Here is a 19,692-nt window from a genome sequence, read left to right as displayed (position 1 = left end):
GAAATTAAATATCCTATTTTTAGTTTATCCTATTCCACCTGTAAAAAATATTGTGAATAGGAGAACAAATATTGAAGTAATTTTATTTATAATAATATATTTGTAAGAAAATAGGTCCTTTTTACTAAAAAAAAATAAATAAAAAAATAGATGGGAAACTTGGAAAAATGTATTTTCTCGCAATAAAAACTTTAAGGGGCCAGAATCGCATTAAAACTTGGTTATGAAACGTGTAAAACAAAATCTTAGATAGCATTTTAACTGAGATTTATTTTTTAATCAACATTCAACGCTGAACTTTCTTATGTTAATTGTTTATCAATATTTTGTGAAAACAGATAGTGTGCACATCGTCATGAATATTAATTTGGTGGGCTGATGATGTGACATTCCCATTTTTCTTTTTTAATGTTAGATATGAAATTATGATTATCTATTTTTTCAATACATGTGTAAATAATGTGTCCCCATTGTAAAGTTGCTGCATTAAATAACTAATGCGGTTAATTAGTCGTCATTCCAATTGTTTAAGTTCTTGGTAGAAATATGTTGAATAAATCTAATTTCATATATTGTACAAAAGAACATGGGATATGACATCATCAGCCCACCTAATGAATATTCATGAGACATGCCTAAATAAAACTGTTTCATGGGAATATTGCAAATCCTTAAAATTCAACTTAACTTCGTTATTTGTCATCCGATTTTGAATAAATTTTAAGCATTTTGTTTTGTGAATTTTACTCTATTTATTGATTATCTCTAGCGTTGACCTCCCCTTCAATTATTTTCTTGTATTGTTAGAAAGAGATGGATGAAGTAGAATAATACGTTCATGCTTATATTTTTATTCATTACAATATCTCTTTGAAATTCAACCCGGCTTCCTCACAACCATTAAGCTCTAAGAGTGTTAGGTGTGTCCTGTATATTTCAACACGTACCCTTTTAAATATAGTCATTTTTTTATTATTCATCCTGTTTTTTATGAAAAATAAGTGGCGAACAAACAAAACAAAAATGATAATTGAAATTTAAAAGAGCGCATGAAAAAGAAATAACCCTGAAAACGAACAATAGTCCTCAAAATATAAGTTGCCCATTTTGGGGTCAATAATTTTTCGCATTTTTCAGTTCGCGCTTTGCTCCTAGTTTTGATCTAGTACGTATAGTACCCTTTCTCGTAGAAATAGAAGCTATCAAACTTAAAACCTCTGAGTCTCAGTAGGCATAACCCCCCCCCCCTCGCTGATATAGACCTACACAATGGGACAGGGTGAAATATAATTTTGAAATAGGGCCTATATGTCACAATCTAGCTATCACAAAATTAAATTTTCATATAAAAAATTGTACTTTTTAAAATGAATGGTGCCCTTTTAAGCCATATGGCCTTCTAAAAATATAAGACTCAATACGCTACTGACCTCTCCCGAAACTGAAAAAAAAGATAAATCCCTCACTGGAAATAAAAAAATTAGTCTGTGGTACAAACAGGGCTTCCATACAAGTACTGAAGGAAACTAATTTTTTCATGTACTGTACCACAGAAAATACACCAGTAGCGTCTGTGATACAGTTTCAGTCATATTTCTGGGGTGGCTGCATGAGAAGTACCGCAGGAAATTTTGAAAGTATAGCACTGGGGTTGCCATAGAATTTTAGAAGTGCCTATATTGAGTCCTGCAGGAAATTTCAAAATTTTCATTTACCACAGAAGTATCACAGGGTTTTCATAGAAGTGTCTTTAATAGGATCGAGTACTGCAGGAAATTTCAAAATGTTCATGTACCACAGAAGTATCACAGGGTTTCCATAGAAGTGCTTAGTAATAGGAGTACTGCAGGAAATTTAAAAAATGTTCATATACAACAGAAGTATCGCAGGGTTGTCATAAAAGTACTGCAGGATATTTTAGAATTTTCATGTACAACAGAAGTACGACATAACTATCACAGAGTGATATTGTATACAGTTATGTACAACAGAAGTATTACACAGGTACGACAGAGTACCATTAAGGTATTGCATGAAATTTTCATATTTTTATGTACCACAGAAGTAGAACTATCACAGAGTGATACCACAGGAGTCCTGTGGTAATTCCTTATACAGTTTTGTACAACAGAAGTATCACACAGGTACGACAGCTAGAGTACCATTAAGGTATTGCATGAAATTTTCATATTTTTATGTACCACAGAAGTATGACAGAACTATCACAGAGTGATACCACAGAAGTCCTGTTGTAATTCTATATACAGTTTTGTACAACAGCAGTATCACACAGGTACGACAGAGTACCATTAAGGTATTGCATGAAATTTTCATATTTTCCTGTACCACAGAAGTATGACAGAACTATCACAGAGTGATACCACAGAAGTCCTGTTGTAATTCTATATACAGTTTTGTACAACAGAAGTATCACACAGGTACGACAGAGTACCATTAAGGTATTGCAGGAAATTTTCATATTTTCCTGTACCACAGAAGTATGACAGAACTATCACAGAGTGATACCACAGAAGTCCTGTGGTAATTCTGAGGTACCGTCGTGTATGACAGAAGTATCACACAGGTACAACAGAGTACCACTAAAGTACTGCAGGAATTTTTTGTAAGGGTCTACCTCGTATGTTATATCTGCAGAAACATCCATAGGCTTCAGGCTGTCAATTTCCTGCCTTATTGATGCATCCACCTCCTGGCTTAGCTCCGTAGTTTCTTTCGCAATCTTAAGGCGGAGAGGTCTACAGAATCTCGTTGAGGACGGCTCAGGATTCTCCCACAATATCTGATCACCCCTTTTTAGTTGTAGAGGAACCACAGTTGTGCACAACAAGCTCTCATCCGTTCTCTCTGGAGATGATTCGCTCTGATATGATGAGCCATCAAACCCATACTTGCAAATTAACTTGCACAACACTTGTTCGTCATCCTCTAGACCCTCCACTATGTTTGTTATTGCCTCCTTTTGATCTTCAATGATTCTCAATGTTGTATGGTCAAGGAAATTTTGAAGAGGAACCTCTGCAGAATCTTCCTTTATAGTAATGTTTTCAGGATAACACTTTGACTTTGCATTCCTCACTTCATTGTATGTTGGGTATATGTCAGCATTTTTTTCTCTTTGCTGACAATCTAACGTTATGATATGATTGCTTCGTCATATTTGTTTCTACAATGAGTGACAGCGCTTTATCTGGAGTGTATCTCTCAGGCGTCTTTTCTTGTCTTGTGATGAGTTTCCTGATCTTGGCAGGTCGAGATGGGGAAACCATAGCAAATTTGAGAACATATTTCAGAGCTGGTTCTTTCTAGCTCATCGTTATGCAGCAAACATCAGTTCTTGTGGTTCACTATGACTCAGAAGTTCTCGTGCTTTTCTTTGTTGATATCTCTTTGATTACTCTTCCCAGTCTTTAGCTGGTTGACCCCAGTAGATTGCTGGGAGGTTGAAGGCATGTTCCTCTCCAATCTTTGCATCCACTTAGCAAGATCATCGGGAAGAATATTGCTATCAAGCCACTCACTGTACTTCTTGAGAAATGTTGCATGTTGGCGATGGCTTTTTCTCCACTTATCCCTGCATTTGCACAGAAAATCATTCACGGATTCAGATATCTTACAGAGTAAATCTTCAGGTAGAACAGAGTTGTCGATATCATGATATTGACTGATGAAATCCATAAATTTGCCGAGTCCACGGTAAGAGATAAGTTGATTGAGGAAATTTCGGTCACTATAACACAGAAAGTGGCAGAGAACATTAAAGCAAGAATGGACTTTGATTTAGCAGAGAGAGACGACAAGATCGAACAATTAGAGAAGGAGATAGAGAGTATGAAACAGAAACAAGACGAGTCTGAGCAATATTCAAGGCGCAATTGTCTTGTATTTCATGGTATAGCTGAACATGATGACGAAAATACGACAACACTTGTCTCAAAATTATGTGAGGAGAAACTGAATGTCATGATCAGTGACCACGATATTGACAGGTGTCATAGGCTAGGTGCAAGGAAAGGAAAACCGAGAGGAATTATTGTGAAATTCACAAACTATTCTATACGTGATCATATATACCACGCCAGAAAGATGCTGAGGAACCAACATGGACCCCAGATATTCATCCAGGAAAGCTTAACAAAGCAGAGAGGGGAACTTTTCTGGGAAATCAAATCAAAACAGAAACAAACAGTGAACAATATTTGGACACACGATGGCCGAATTCACGTACGCACTAATGATGATCGCCGTGTAACCATATTGTGTCCAAAGCGGATCTGAAAAAATTGTGAACCCTTAACAAACCCTGAAAAGATCTGAAAGTACTTTGACCTATGTTATTGGCCTTTGACAAGTGATTTTCTCAATGACTTTGCTGGCATGGAGCTTCTACCTTCAGATTATCCAATTGATGTTATTTTAACTTATTAGGACACACAATATAGTCTTAATCTTTTTCTTTCACCCATGAAAGTGGATCCACAATTTAAAGAATGGTTGGTGTTAATTTGAATCGCTCTGATGATTTTCTGACATGCTAATCAACTCACTCTCCAACTACAAGCTCTACATCCTGAAAAGATCCGTCAGTACTTTGACCTTTGTTATTGGTCTTTGACAAGTGATTTTCTCAATGAATTTGCTGGCATGGAGCTTCTACCTTCAGATTATCCAATTGATGTTATTTTAACTCATTAGGACTCACAATATAGTCTTAATCTTTTTCTTTGTTGACGCATGCTAGTGGATCCACAATTTAAAGAATGGTTGGTGTTAATTTGAATCGCTCTGATGATTTTTCTGACATCCTAACCAACTCACTCTCGAACTACAAGTTCTACATCCTGAAAAGATCCGTCAGTACTTTGACCCATTTTCTGGGCCTTTGTATTTGGGACTCTATGACTTTCCTAGCAGAGCTTATACCTTTATTATCCAATAGATGTTATGGTTATTTATTAGAACACAAAATGGTCTTAATCTTCCTTGTAGTTGATGCTACCTGTAAGCGGATCCCAGGGACCTGGGAAGCGGGGGTGCTGAAGCACCCCAACAAATTTTCTTGGGGGTGCTGCGTGTATTATTTTCCATAGGCAGCACCCCCATGAAATCAGGTTCCCCCTGTATTTTTTTTTATATATGTTATAATTTACATAATTATCAGATCCGACAATCGCAAATCATTTACATAGTCTTTCACATATTCCAATAACATCCCTTCTATAACACGACTCAATCAAGCTCCGGCATTCCTCCGATGCAGACGTGGTCGCGCGCGATACGTGATAACCATAGTTTACACACTACTCGATAGCAGGGAGGGACATATGGGATATGGGTGTGGTTGGACTTGAAACTTCCAGGTTTTATGTCGAATCAAGTGTGCACGCGCCCGACCTCCCGTGTTTTGTATAAACAATTACAAGTAAGACAATATAAATCAAATTTCACAGTCTTTTCGCCCTGCCCCATGGCCCTGGGAAGCGGGGGTGCTGGGGGTGAAGCATCCCCAAAATTTTGGGGTCTGCATGTATTATTTTCCATAGGCAGCACCTCCTGGAAAGCTAGTGGTAGGTATGATAAATGACAGAAATGTAATAAAAATGAACGACGTTTTGTAGAACCCCACTTCAGAATTTTCCGACACAGTACTTAAAATAGTGTATAAATTCTTCACCCTTTTTCAGATCGGAATATCAAATATTTTCTGCTCGCGCTTCGCTCTCGCATTATTGATTTTTATAATAAAAAAATGCCCAGATACTAGGTCTAACTCTAAACACGCGCACGCATGTTTATTCAGATATGCAGCCTGTTTTGGGGGTACTCCGGGCTGAAAATATTTATATCAAATACATTTTATCAAAATAAATAAATTTTATGAAAATCTGATAACAAATAGTTAAGTTATTTAATTCTACAGTTTATCAATATTTTATGAAAATGGTGATATGCATGTCGTCATAAATACTTAATATGTGGGTTGACATGGGCGGAAATCTGTCCCCAAAGGTAGGGGGACCAGGGCCTGTAAAATTTGACGAGCAAAAAAAAATAAAAAGGTTATCACCCTAAATGTAAGGTCATTTTAACCCTAACAAAATTTGACAAGCCCCCCCCCCCAAAAAAAAAAAGTTTGTCACCCAAAATGAAGGTCATTTAGTCAAAAATACATGTATTATATCGATTGTGAAGTGATGTATTTTTTCTCCATCATGAATGACCAAAAAAAGTACTAGGGGGACATTTGATCTTGTGTCCCCCTACTATTTTTGGTAGGGGGGACACGTCCCCCTGTCCTCTCTGGGATTTCCGCCCATGTGGGTTGAAGATGTCACATCCCCACTATCCTGTGCTTTGTGTTATTACATGGAATCAAAATAGTTTCATTTTTTTTCTTACCAGTGTGAATGATATGTCTCCCTTATAATGAAATAAGATGCAGCAAAGAATATATAATGGACCAAATCAGTTGTCAATTAAACTGTTTTTGGTTCTTGAAGGGAAAATATTGAATAAACCTAATTATATAAAATAAAATACAAAAGAACAAGTGGGGATATGACATCATCAGTTTGCTCATTGAATATTAATGAAGACATGCTTAAAACTGTTTTTTTTCACCGGAATAATGCTAATCTTTGAAATGCAATAACTTTGATATTCATTGTCGGATTTTGATCAAATCTTTATTCTTATGTTCGTCTGATTTTTCTTTATCTGTTCAAACCATATTACGTTCAGTGCGGAGTTTCAGATCAGAATATCAGAGAATTTCTGCTCGCGCTTGGCGCTCACATTATTAATGTCAGAATATATCCAATTACCCATCATTTTCTTCATTTACAGAACATGAGTTGAATGTCCCGTTTATATGTCTGAAATCTCAATTTTGTTTCCGCTCGCATCAATTATATAGTTATATATACCTATCCCGTTCTTGATTAGAAAAGTGCTTAAGATGTCCTGTTTTAGGTCTGAAATCTAATTTTTATTTCCGCTCGCGCTTCACGCTCGCATCAATTGTATAGTTATATGCATATCCTTTTCATGATTAGAAAAATGCGTAAGATGTCCTGTTTTTAGATCTGAAATCTCATTTTTATTTCCGCTCGCGCTTCGCGCTCGCATCAATTGTATAGTGATATACGATATACATATCCTCTTCATGATTAGAAAAGTGCTTAGAATGTCTCGTTTTTTGGTCTGAAATCTCAATTTTGTTTCCGCTCGCGCTTCGCATCAATTGTATATTTATATACCTATCCTTTTCATGATTACAAAAAGTGCTTAGAATATCCAGTATTTAGGTCGGAATGTCAAAATTTTCAGCTCGCGCTTCGCGCTCGCATTATTTGATTGTTGATAGATGTATCGTCTTAATGGGTAACTGCAAATAGTCCTTATAACACGTCCCTATCGATCGGGCCAGAGCGTGTATAAAAAATATCTGCTCGCGCTGATCACGTTCGCAGTTATTATTTGTTACATACGCATCTTGTTCAGAACCATAAACATTGCTCAAAATGTTAAATTTTTAGGACAAAATACATGAAATCCCCCCCCCGAAAAAAAAATAGCTCGCGCTTCGCGCTCGATATCTAATTAAATATCTATGTTCTTTTATAAGAAGAAAGCTAATAAGTGACTGTCATATATATGTATATATATATATATAAGGGTGTGTGTGTGTGTGTGTGTGTAATTATGGAAAACTTAATTGTGTCCCCCCCCCACCTTTGAGGAGAGATTTCAGCACCCCCACTGTGAAAATCGTTCCCAGGTCAAGGTGAAATGTGAATGCTTACTCCCTATGTATCAGCAATTACGGTTCTCTAAGTTAAATTCCATACTTTAGCCTTTTGATTGATAGCACTGTTAAACAATTTGAATAAATAATTCATTATCAACAGGTAATCGTAATAAGGCCAACGTACAGGAGTATAGTCTCATAAAATAACAAAATAAACTCATTAACTCACTTCATTAACATATTTTATCATATCTATTGCAAGCCGTATTTGTCTTAGTTGTTTTTTAAAAACTTATATTCATTTTTTTTTTAAATCTCGGTCTCGATACCGTTATATTAAATGGTTGTACAATATCCATGTGCTTTATGTAAGTTAGCCGTTAAGAAAAATCATAAAGGTCTTTTGTGCACTTCGTGTGACAAATGGGTACATATATTTTGTGCCGGCGTACCACTGAACTTGTACAATAATGTATCCCATCATTTTAATAACTGGGAATGCCCTAGGTGTATTATGCAAAATTTGCCATTCTTTGACTTTGATATTGATGTAACCGGTAAGGCTAATGATGTTAATGGTAAGCATGGATCTGCCCAATGTAACGATTCTCTTACATGTGACTTTATTTACTAGTGCCTTTCAGGTAAAGGTATTAAATTTACTCAGTTGAATGTAGTGAGTCTTTATAAACATATCGATGAGATACGCACTATCTTGAGTTGTAATGACATACATTTACTTGCTCTCAATGAAACGAGACTTGATACGTCCATAACTGATAATGAAATAGAAGTTTCACATTACAACATTGTTCGTAAAGATAGGAATAGGTTAGGCGGTGGTGTTTCATTTTATATTCATGAAAGTGTAAAGTTCAGCATAATTGAGGATTCTCCTATGTCAGATTTTGAAGCCATACCTGTTGTCATAAATATAAAAAATTCTAAACCAATAATGCTCTTAAATTGGTATCGACCGCCGAATTCTAAGTCTGATATTTTTTACCATTATGAAAACTTTTTGGAATATTCGGAAACTCTCGACTGCCATCTTATTATCATAGGTGATATCAATCTTGATATATTGAAAGAGGTTGACGATTGTACCACGAGACGATATAAGCAGATTAACAACGTATTCTCATTATCTTTTGTCAATACTACTGAATGTACCAGAGTTACAAGTCAATCTGCCTCTCTTATTGATCACATGTTAACTAACAATAGTTATATGATTAAGTCCTCTGGTGTCATACATAATGGTGTCAGTGACCATTCGATGAGCTATCTCGTTTGGAAATCCCATCATACTCATTCTGGTGTCAAGTATTGTACGTACAGGAAATTGAAAGATGTTGATATCAATAAGTACAAGTCTGATTTAACCCAGCAAAACTGTATTGAGGTTGAGTCGGAAAATGATATCGATAAAGCTACTGATAAATTTGAAAAGCTATTCCTAGAAGTTGTAAATACACATATGCCTCTTAAGACAAAGAGGGTTCGAAAAATTCAATCACCATGGATAAATGAAAGTATATTTCAAGCAATGAAGAAAAGAGACATGGCCAAAACAAAGGCTATTAAAACCAAAAATGAGAATTTTTGGAAAGATTATCGTGTATTAAAGAATAAAGTATCATCTCTGATCAAAAAGGCTAAAAAATATTATTATACAGAACAACTAATCAAAGATAAAACTTCTAATAATTCATGGGAAACATTATCTTCTTTGTTACCCAAGAACATTTCTTCGTCTCCACGTCAATCTAGTGAAAGTCAAACCATGGCCAACCAATTTAATCAATATTTTGCAAATATAGGTAATTTGTTGAACCTGGCCTCTGCGACAGAAAATGACTTAGTGCATGATGAAAACGTTACTGGTATGGCAGTTGAACATCCATTGAAACTTTGTACTGTAAGTCAAAATGATATATTGAAAGAAGTACTACAACTAAAAAATAAGAAATCCGTGGGTTTAGACGGAATACCCATTCATATCCTAAAAATGTCCATAAATGAAATTATACGTCCAGTTAGCTATCTTATGAATGAATCCATCGTTCAAGGTGTCTTTCCAAAGAAATGGAAAATTGCCAAAGTTATTCTGTTACACAAAAAGAGTGATCGATCAAATCCTAATAACTACAGACCGATTTCTATTCTTTCTTGTTTATCGAAGGTTCTTGAAAGATTAATCCATAAACAGCTCGTACAACATTCAAATTGTAATAACATTATCACTTTGGACCAATCAGGCTTCCGTCCTAAACATTCTACCTCAACCGCCCTAATCAAAGTCACGGATGATTGGAAAATACACTGGTGCGGTCTTCGTTGGCCTCCAAAATGCTTTTGATATGGTTAACATTCAATGTCTACTTGAAAAAACTTAAAAGAGCTGGGATTAAAGAAACGAATTTGAACTGGTTTCATAGCTACCTTTTAGACAGAAAAATTGTAACATGTATTCATAACTGCAACTCTGAAGAATTACCAATCAGGCAAGGGGTTCCTCAAGGATCGATGCTAGGTCCGCTGCTTTTTATAATTTTTATTAATGATTTACCTACTATTTTCAAGTCAGGCAACATCCATCTCTATGCAGATTACACTGATTTACTTTTCTCATAAAGATCCCCACGTAGTTCAATCAACGTTAAATAGAGAGTTGCTCATTCTTGATAGATGGATGGACTCGAATAGACTTTAAATTAATTATGACAAAACAATGTGCATGCTTTTTGGAAATAGACATATGCTAAAAAACACAATGGACTAGTTTTAAGAATTGATGGTCATACCATCAAACAAGTATCTTCGCTGAAATACTTGGGTGTGTATATTGATTCAGAACTGAAATGGGATGTTCATGTTAACCACTTAAGTGAAAAGGTGGGTCGTATGATTTCGTTCCTCCGTAGATTAAGTAAATTTATCAATAGGAATAATTTGAAAATTATCTATCAGAGCGTTATACTACCCAACTTGGATTATGCTGATGTAATATGGCAATCTTCCTATGACAAATATACAGATCAGCTACAAAAGTTGCAAAATAGGGCTGGTAGAATTATCCTTAATATTAATAATCGGTCACATGTTTCTACTGACTCAATTCATGAAATAATGGAATGGCAAACCCTGAAGTCTAGGCAAAACTTTTATATTCAAACAATGATGTTTAAGATCCTCCATGATTTGGCTCCCAAATTTCTAACAAAATATATATTACACCTCAAGACCTTACCATTTTCGAAAAAATAATTTGTGCTTCCCCAAACCCAGAACTAATTATTGCAAACGCACATTTTTTCTATAGGGGGACTAAGTTGTTTAACAGTATCCCAGATAATATTCGTAATTGTGTGACCTTAAATTCTTTTAGATCAGCGTTGTCACATTTGAGACATTGATTTTTTTTTTTTTTTTTTTTTTTTGGGGGGGGGGAGGGGGTAGTAGGGTAGGAGTAAGCAAACTGATAGTGATTTTTTTTTCTCTCCTTTCCTTCTTTCTTTTTTTTTCTACCTTTTCTTTTCTTTTCTTTCTTCCTTCATTTCCCTCTTTTGTCTTTTATTTTCTGTTCTCATGTTCCGCTCCCTATGACTCTCTATACTTGGTCCCCATGGAAGACCAGCCGCACATATAATTGGTGCAGCTGAATATGGGTTATCCAACCGTCTCTTGTCTTAAGTTTGATCTTTTAACTTTCTTAACATGTTTCAATCAATCATTTTTTTCCTTTTCTTTTTTAATCAATGTTTAGAATTTATTTTATTATGTATGTATATGTTATTCCTTGTATCTCTTGTATTATATATTGTTATGTATTTTTTATGACGGAAAAAAAAAAAAAAAAAAAAAAACCTTCACATTACTCATCCCGTCAGAAGAGTGAATTACTTCAAAGAGCATTCTCCTTGAAATATTAATAAAAGCCATTGAGAATTTCCTCAAAATGTTCAGTGATCGACCTGTCATAAACAAATAAAAAGACATAAACACGATTTGATTAATTTGTTCATATTTGATTCACTATTAATCGTTAATTCTTAATTGAGTCATACGAATACATATAAAGTCAATGAGAGTCATAAACCAAACAATCCATGAAATGATAATATACACTTCCTTCTTGATCGATACTAACAATAATTTATAGCCAATTTAGAATGAACCTTTTTTGGGGGGTAAATACTACTAATAATGATAATGCAACTTATACATGTATAGAGCCCACGTATATCCCATCTGTGTCCTATACATTTTTTTATATTTTGTCAGAGAACTGCGTGAGACCTATCACATCCCTAGTTATGTGTGTTATATAAATATCGATATACAGTAGGCCCTACTTGGTTATGAACAACAAAACAAATTAATAATCTTACCTTAAGAACTAATCTTCTCAGGATGACAGCATATCAAATATGGAACACGGGATGGAACAGTTTGGCATCAAAATGAAGTTGTGCTACATGTATTTTTATATAGATAGTGGAAGTGGAAATGAACGCTTTTCTTTATGTAGGTTTAACGAAAATATTTTAGGCAGATAGCAGTCATAAGAGCCAGACATTCATGGTCATTTCAACCATTAAATGTAAACATTGGATTGCCCCTACCCAATCTCCACCCCCCCTCCCTCTCTCTCCCAGCACGCGACGGGGATTTGTTATGTCACCTGCAACGCTCGGCACGCGCATAATGGGACACTAACTTGGAACGATTTCTGTGATAAATACGGCGAACATGTGGTTGGAAAATTGGTTATATCTCCAGAAAATGGACGTATATGCAGCTAAATTTGGTATCAGTGTAAAGCATGGACTATAACATAGACCGTCATGGTATGTATAGCGCAGCAATTGACAGCAATTTGTAAAAGAAATGCTCATGAAAAAAGATTTGCTAAAACCCCCCATTGTCAAATAGTTTCGTCCAAAAGTACCTCTGAAGGGATTATTATTTTATCTTGAAAATCTTTGATCACTTAAAACAATCATTCATCAAAGAGCACCGTGAATTGAAAATATATTAAGCAATCCGTTTTGTTAAAACGGTGAAATATCTAAAACGTGTCATTTACACATGCTGTTGCCGTAAAGAGTCATTTTCCGGTAATATTGAATAAAATGGGCAACTAATAATCAATTTCATGAAAAAATATTGTATGGAGACATTCTACAGATTCTTATCTTCGCTTAGAACATGAAAAAAAAATTTGTTTCATGACTAAAAACCAGATTCTTATTCTAAATATATTTATATCACTATACACACGCCTCTTATGTACATAATCGGGTAAGTTGTTTGGCTGATATTGATTAGAACAATACATGAAAATTGGGAAATGATCAGATAACTATACCGGCTTTAAATTCTGAACGTATTTGGAAAAAAAAATGTCAATAAGAGTTGCGGAAATATTAGTAATCCTAGTGGGTCGAGAAATAAGTGGCAAAAAAGAGGCAGAGGGGAATGTCTCTAAAAAGTCATTTGCAGAAATATTAGTATCACTCCTAACGGGTCATAGTTAAAGTCTCCCATTATGATACACCTTTTGTCTTTAACAGACTGACAATGTAGTAAATCATCTAAAGTGTCTATAAAGTCAGCACTATTGCTGCAAGGAGGCTTATAAACAACTCCCAATACATTTTTTTTTTATCACGATCACTAATTTCAATAAATAAACTTTTTGCAATTTCATTCATTAAATTCATATCTTCAATAGCAACATAGTCAAAATGACTCGGCACAAAAAATGCAACACCACCACCAATTTTATCAACACGGTTATTTGTAAGTAAATCATAACCTGGGAGTGAATTCATATTATATATTTATCTGACAGCCATGTCTCAGTTAAACCTATTACTGCATTTGGGGAACACCTGCGTTATGTAAAAATAAGCGAAATTGTTCAAAATTCTTGTTAAGGCTTCTGATATTAAAATAGACAAGCAGAAAGAATGTAAACCTTTGAAAATGTTTTTGGCCGAAGCCTGACGGCACTCGAAGCCCCATCATTTGGATCTGAATCAATTTTAAGTTCATCATCATTAGCACCAATATCTTAAATAACATTATTGGAATAATTGGAAATGTTCGTAATCATATCAACGTCAATCATTATCTAAATTAAGAAATCAGTAACATATGCGTAAGAGAGTATTCCTTAATTTTGTTCAGATCCTCTTCTCGATGAATAGCAACCATACATAGGGCTACGGAACCGAGGCTTGAACTTCAGCAAGGGCGGATCCAGCTTTCGCGAATGGGGGGGGGGGGGCGAAAAAATTGTTCACCCATACTTTCCCCGATCGGGCGCTCAAAGATGTTTTTTTTCTTTGAAGGTGTAGTCATATAACAGTCTCTTTAATTAGCTCTATTTTTATGAAAGAACATAAATATAAGCCCTATTTAAATAGTGCAAGCCAGAACTTACCGCGAGTTAATGTTTATTTTGGGAAATTTCATGTATTTTGTAAACACTGAACATTCTGGGCGATGTTTGTGATCCTGAACAAGATGCGTACGTAACTAGATAAATTACTGCGACAGCGAAGCACGAGCAGATATTATAAATATACGTTTTGGTCTGATCGAAAAGAGACCTGTTAAAGACTGTTTGCAGTTAGCCATGAAGATGATTACATGTGTCAACAATCAAATAATTCGAGCGCGAAGCGCGAGCTGATTTTTTTTTACATTCCAATCTAAAAATGGCTATTCTAAGCACGTTAATCATAAACAGGATATGTAACTAAACAATGCGAGCGGAAAATATTGAGATTTAGACCTAAAAACGAGACTCTCTTTCATGGTTTATAAATCATGAAAAGGATCGTAAAATGGTTTCTTCCTACATTCATATTGCGAGCGAAAAGCACGGGCCTAATTGTTTTCCTGCCGGTGGTAGTGTTTAAAAATTGATATTTCGTCGCCGTCTTTCATGCATCTCTCGATGAGGCCTAAAAGAATGAGTTGGCACACTTCATCTAGTTGTGCCTGTTCATTGGTCAGATTGGCGACCTCGAAGATGCCACTGAAACCATACCTAAGCAGCACTGTTTTGAGGGTTTCCACGTTGTCCTTCCCTGCCACATCTACATTGGTTATGACAGCCACTGGATAACGACCTGACAGAACGAAAACATTAAAACACGAACATGAGGAGCATGACGGGGAGCAAAAATATGTAGAATTTTCCAAATTATGCGAGCGAGCTTGTAATGGTGAAAGAATATCGAGCAAGGCCTCTATTGATATTTTCAATAAAGTTTTTATAGGTTTTGCCGTCCAATTTCATATAGGAGTCATTTAGATTTATTAATGAGAATTTAAATTCACGAGTTATCCATGTTATCGTTTTCCCGGAGATATCGGTCATTCAGATTTTAAAATCAGACAATGGGATTCATTTAAATGCACTAGAATTCATTTAGAATCATTCCAATTAATATATGGTCAAGACTATTTGATCGTTTCAATATTTGTCACGTGCTTTTGATTTCGTACCAAGGCAAAGAGGTTCGTTAATGGTATTACATATATTCTAAATTTGGAGCATTGAAATTCAGGAATTGCGCATTCAATTTACTCAACAATGACCGATGGGATTGCTAGAGCAACCGATTTCATTTTTGAGAGTTCATATCAAAGACGTGTAAACTTGTTTGTTTTGCATGGTATCTGTATCTAATATGCAAGATGTATAAAACATTTATAATAAGATTTCATCAAATAAACAACTTTTTTTCATCTTTTGCAATTAGCAATTGTTGAGCATTGTGGCTAAATTAGATATTTGTTTAACCTAACTTGAATTTCCTCAATTTCATCATATTAAAAACTTTTTTTCATCTTTTGCAATTAGCAATTCTATAATCTTACTTTTCACCCGACCATGCTGAATATATGGGCATTTTCATTATTGTGAAGTTCCTTTTTTGTTCTTTTCAACTTAATTGCAAGTCTCTCTCAAGGGCTGACCAATAATTTTCCGGGGGGGGGGGGGTGGGGTGTACAGGGAAATTTTGACAACCCAGAAAAAACAATCATCATTAAAAAAACCGAGATCTGTTCAAGGAAATATTTGACAAACGAAAAAAAGTCCACAATTGTCTCTGCATGACACATTCCCTAAATTTTTTTTTTTGCGCCTCTCAAAAGTGGATCCGTGTTATGTGCAAACAACGGTATATGAGCAAACGCCACGCCGGGAAATGTGCAAATCTGTCAAAATTTATCAACGGCATCTGTGCAAACGTGAAGACGGGGTATGTGCAAATGAACAATTTGACACCAGTCCGGAATCTATTATGTCCACACACCAGTTTCGTTATCCAGAAAGGTGTTTATACAACACAAATTAGTATAGGTTTTCCCTTCCAATTTCATCTGAGTTGCATTTAAATTAATGAAAGGACGTTCAAATTCGAAATATTTCGTCCACACTCTAAACACATGGTTCATCAACACCGGAGTTTTTGCAGTGCATATACGCATGCTTTAGTACAGAAGTCTTATAGTTTTGAAGATTCTTAACATTTTCCGAGTCTGGAGTAAAGACCACTACACACACACACACATATATATATATACAGTGCGTCCAAGAAAAAAACGAAACCGAGATTAAGCGATGACTTTTCATAACTTAATCTTATAATCTCCTCTTTCATCTGATATTACCTAGATTATTCTCCATTCACGCATGAGTGAGCAAAATAATTTGAAGAAAGGATAGCAAAACTCATTTGGCGGGGGGTATCTGAATTTCAAAAAGAAAATCACATGCCTAAAAAGCTCAATACCTGCTCTTTTATTTGACACCTTAATTAAAAAAATGGTCAAGAAGTAAAAAAGTTATGTTCCCTCGAAACAATGCTTGTATTTCCATAATTTCATTAAATAAACGTGTTTTCACCGGTTTCCCACAGAAGCTATCGCGTGGTTAACAAAAGACTAAATGCATGGCTAATCGTCAACAAAACGGAGTGTCAAGTGAGTTTGAACGCTAGCCTGTATAGAACCTCTTAATTTTATGAAATGATTAAAATTCAATTTTGAAATTCAAACCTTCTTTCAAATAATCAGAACTTTGTTATTTCTTGACCATTTTCTGTAATTGAGGTATCAAGTTAAAGAGCAGATATTGATTTTTTTTAAATGTGGTTTTCTTTTTGAAACCCAGATACAGCCCGCCAAATGACTTTTTGGTATCCCCTCTTCAAATTGTTTTTGCTCACTCATGCGTGAATGAGAAATAATCTAGGTAATTTCAGATGAAATAAGCTTTACAATGGTAGGTCATTTGTCTATTTTATTTGTGATTAAGTTATGATAAATCATCGATAAATCACGGTTTCGTTTTTGTGGGACGCACTGTATATATATATATATATATATATATATATATATATATATATATATATATATATATATATATATAATGTATATATACTGTATATATATATATATATATATATATATCCATTCCACACAATGGTGGGTCTGGAGTACATTTGTGGGTAAGAGAGTTATTACATTTGCCGGCGATCTTTTGTGTGTAATGTGTTATACGTTTGAGGGTGTTATTACATTGTGGGTAACATCTCTCGCCCGAATGACAAAAATAAATACTTTTGTGCCCCGATGATTTTTCCTTGAAAGTGCCTCAGGCAGTGTTCGAAATTGAGTGTCTCTTAAATTTTAATATGGTGCCCCCCCCCCCGCTGCCTCTCTGAAAAGCTTTTCATTGCCGATGGCACTGTAGCTACCTTATGCAGGCATGTATTAATTTTAACAGTAATGTTATGAAAAATTTCATGGGAAATAGCATTAATATTGATTAAAAAACAGTGATTTGAACATACCCCGGAGGTTTGCACATTTCCCGTGAAAAGTGTTCATTTGCACGTATCCCGTCGTCACGTTTGCACAGATGCCGTTGATAAATTTTGACAGATTTGAACATTTCCCTGTGTGGCGTTTGCACAAATCCCGGCGAAATTATGCACATATATGCACATATCCCGGCGTTTTGCACATAACACGGCTCCACAATCCGCCATTGATTTGTCCCTTTTTATACATATTTTCAACTTTAATCAATTTCATGGGTGTTCCTCTGTATATCAAGCATGGCGGATTTTGAAGGAATGGCTCCATACCATCATTTGGTGCCTTTATTCTAGGAAAAAAAAACCCATATAATTCTACTACAGAAAAAAGTAGGCCCATACATGAAATAGAATCGCCGAATAATTAACATATTTTAAGTAAGTTGCTGATTAACGTCTTAAATCAAATGCACTAATCTAAAACACTCGCCTATACGTGATATTCGTTTGACTAAACAGCTGCCACGCCATGCAACATTTGATTTTGAATGCCCATTTCTTAACTTCCGTGCACTTACTTAAAAGACAAGTCCACCCCAACAAAAAGTTGAATTGAATAAGAGAAAAATTCAACAAGCATAACACTGAAAATTTCATCAAAATCAGATGTAAAATAATAAAGTTATGACATTTAAAGTTTCGCTTAATTTCACAAAACAGTTATATGAACAACCTGGTCGGTATGCAAATGAGACTGATGACGTCATCCACTCACTATTTCTCCTGTATTTTATTGTATGAAATATCAAATATTCTGATTTTCTCCTCATTGTCAAGTGAAACAACGATTAGTTCCTCCTTTAACATGTGGAATTAGCATTGTTCAATATGATATGGTTCAGTCAAGTTGGTCCTTATTATCAAATCTGTAAGAAATGAAATATTGTACATTTCAAACAATAAAAAACAATGATTGAGTGACATCATAGACTCTCTCATTTGCATATCACTGTTTTGTGAAAATAAGCGAAGCTTTAAATGTCATAACTTTCATACACTGTAAAAAACAATAATTGGAATTACTCAATAAAATTGTGGCAAAAATTGCTTAATTTTTTTCAAGTATTTATGAGTTTGGCAGATTTAAGTAAAATTTACTTATTTTCTTTGCATTTATTACTCAAGAAAATTAAGCTAAAATAACTTAATTCAATTAAGTAGAACAAGCACTAAAATATTTGGAAAAAAATCAAATGGGGGAGTGGACTATCGTGATTCGAAAGTCCCCTCCCCCATCGTCCCACTTTTAGTGTCACCATTTTCATCTTAGACATCTTTTATCCAAATATTAGACTTTGTGCATTGCCAAATACCTGTTCATTTATAGTTACTGACATTGATATTTATACGCGATCGTTTCATTCTAACAAATAAAACAGTGAGAATGATATAAGCATTTTCTGAAAACCTGAAAAGAAATCTGAAATTTTTTGCTAAATGACTATTTAATGTTGTTCTTTCTTTGATTCAACAAAAGAATAAATTAGTTAGCACACCCTTATCCAAAACATTTTCAAACACAAATAGATATGACTGTTATTAAAAAACATTTGCTTGCTCTAATGAATTTGCATGCATTATTTAAATAAGGCGTAGTACATTCAACATGATTTCTTAAAGTTATATTGAACCCAAATAAATCAAGTAAATCAAGTAAATCAAGAGAGCGAAGTTGGCTCAGTCGGTAAAGCGTCTGCCCGTCGAACCAAAGATCGTGGGTTTGAGTCCACCCCTGAAGCCAGTGCGTTGTGTGTAAACGTCTCTCCCCTGTTTCAAAGATGCAGGCTATGTTACAGTGGAAAACACTCCGTCCCTCGGATAGGACGTTAAATGGAGGCCCCGTGTAGAGGAGAATCACCACCTTTGCACGTTAAGAACCCACTGCACTATCCGAATAAGAGCAGGGGAAAACCCCGGTGTAGTGGTCCACCTGCATTCCACCAACCAGTTATCGGGAGGAGAGACCTGCGGGTCACAGGTCTGTGTGCGCGCCCTTCTAGGCGACCCAGATTG

The sequence above is a fragment of the Lytechinus pictus genome, chromosome 8 (assembly GCF_037042905.1).
Source record: "Lytechinus pictus isolate F3 Inbred chromosome 8, Lp3.0, whole genome shotgun sequence".
NCBI lineage: Eukaryota > Metazoa > Echinodermata > Echinoidea > Temnopleuroida > Toxopneustidae > Lytechinus > Lytechinus pictus.
This window is presented reverse-complemented; position numbering follows the sequence as displayed.